Below are 2034 nucleotides of genomic sequence, written 5' to 3'. Positions count from 1 at the left end.
TTTCTTTCCTTCTATTTTCTCTTCTTTCTTTCTTTCTTTCTTTCTTTCTTTCTTTCTTCTTTCTTTCTTTCTTTCTTTCTTTTTCTTCTTTCTTTCTCTTCTCTCTTTCTTTCTTTCTTTCTTTCTTTTTTCTTTCTGTCTGTCAGTCTTTCTTTCTTTCTTTCTTCTTTTCTCTCTCTTTCTTTCTTTCTTTTTTCTTTCTGTCTGTCAGTCTTTCTTTCTTTCTGTCAGTCTTTCTTTCTTTCTTTCTTCCTTTCTTTCTTTTTCCTTTCTTTCTTTCTTTTCTTTCTTTCTTTTTTTCTTTCTTTCTTTCTTCTTCTTAAATATTGAATGTTTAACATATTTGTCTCTCACCCTTGCCCAGGGTTCATGCTAACCTTCTCTGCATTGTTCCAAATTTTGTATACCTGCTTCCGAATCATTTTCTTCTATCTTCCTTCCTTCCATCCTTCCTTCCTTCCTTCCTTCTTTCCTTTTTTCATTCCTTCTTTCTTTCTTGCTTTCTTTCTTCTATCTTTCTTTTCTTTCTTTCTCCTTCCTTCCTTTCTTCTTTTTTTCTTTCATACTTCTTTCTTTCCCATTTTCTTTCATTCTTTCTTTCATTCTTCCTTCCTTTCTTTATTCTTTCTTTCATACTCCCTTCTTTCTTTTCTTTCTCATTTTCTTTTTTCATTTATTCATTAGTTCATTCCTCTTTATATTCTTTCTTCTTCTTTCTTACTTCTTTGCTTCTCATTTTCCTTTTTCTTTCATTCTTTCTTTCGTAGTTCTCTTTCTGTTTCTTTTTTCTATCTTCTTTCCTTCCTTCCTTCCTTCTTTCTTTTTTCTCCTTCTTTGACACATGAAAATTCTAAATGACACATGACCATCATCATCATCATCAGTAGTAGTAGTAGTAGTAGTAGTAGTAGTAGTAGTAGTTGTAGTAGTAGTAATAGTGGTACTTCTTTGTAGTACAGTTTGAAGTTGAGGAAGATGATGTCCCCCATCTTCTTCTTAGGAAGAATTGCTATAGCTTATTTCTGGAGATTTATTGATCTCTAAGAATGTCAGAAGTGTTTAATATATTTCTTTAAAAAAACAACCTTATAGAAACTGCATTAAATCTGTATAGTGCTTTAGAGAGTATTACCGTTTTATTGATGTTAATAATAGAACAGTTGTATTTCCTCTTGCATTTCAACTTTTCAAAGAAAAGTTCCTTTGCTTTGCATTTTTAGAGAGTTTTTATCATGGATTTGTGCTGGATTTTATCAAATGCTTCCTCTGCATCTTTCATATGAGTATGTGATTTTATATTTCTTTTATTGATATGGTACATTATGTTTAATAGCTAGTGTATGTTCACCCAACATTGTATACTTGGGAAGAACTCTGATTGGTCATGATGTATGCTTTTTTTTTTTTTTTTGATGCACTGTGGGATTTTTGTTGAGATTTTTGTTATTTTGTTGGGAATCTTTACTTTTGTGTTCATCAAAGATGATATTGGTCTTTAAGTTTCTTTCTTTTTTTTTTTTTTTTTTTTTTTTGGGCCACACCCTGTGACGCTCAGGGGTTACTCCTGGCTATGCGCTCAGAAGTTACTCCTGGCTTCTTGGGGGACCATATGGGACGCCGGGGGATCGAACCTCGGTCCGTCCTAGGCTAGCGCAGGCAAGGCAGGCACCTTACCTCCAGCGCCACCGCCCGGCCCCCTTAAGTTTCTTTTTTTATGATGACTCTGTCTGCCCTTTTGTTATTTTGTGGGCCACACCCATTTGATGCTCAGGGGTTTCCCCTGGCTAAGAACTCAGAAATTGCAACCGGCTTGGGGGTTCCATATGGGACACCTGGGGATTGAACTGTGGTCCTTCCTTGGCTAGCACTTTTAAGGAAGACACCTTACCTCTAGCGCCACCTCACCAGCCCCAGTCTCTGTCTGCCTTTGGTATCAGGTTGATGTTTGCTTAATAGAAACGATTTTGGACTGTAGCTGTTTCTACAATTTCCTTAGAAGAACTTGAAAAAGATTGGCACAGGGCCTCTCAAGAT

At 35.6% G+C, this 2034-nt stretch overlaps 1 non-coding gene across 1 annotated transcript; it reads right to left on the bottom strand.

The window, feature by feature from the left end:
- Positions 1-319: 319 nt before the first annotated feature.
- On the bottom strand, positions 320-422 carry LOC126002366 (U6 spliceosomal RNA). The gene has a single exon (XR_007493094.1). It is a non-coding gene; the product is annotated as a U6 spliceosomal RNA (small nuclear RNA).
- Between the last annotated feature and the right edge of the window lie 1612 nt (positions 423-2034).

Source organism: Suncus etruscus, chromosome 2 (genome assembly GCF_024139225.1).
Source record: "Suncus etruscus isolate mSunEtr1 chromosome 2, mSunEtr1.pri.cur, whole genome shotgun sequence".
Classification (NCBI taxonomy): Eukaryota; Metazoa; Chordata; class Mammalia; order Eulipotyphla; family Soricidae; genus Suncus; species Suncus etruscus.
Note: the sequence above shows the minus strand (reverse complement) of the source record. Positions and strands in the feature narration are given on the sequence as shown.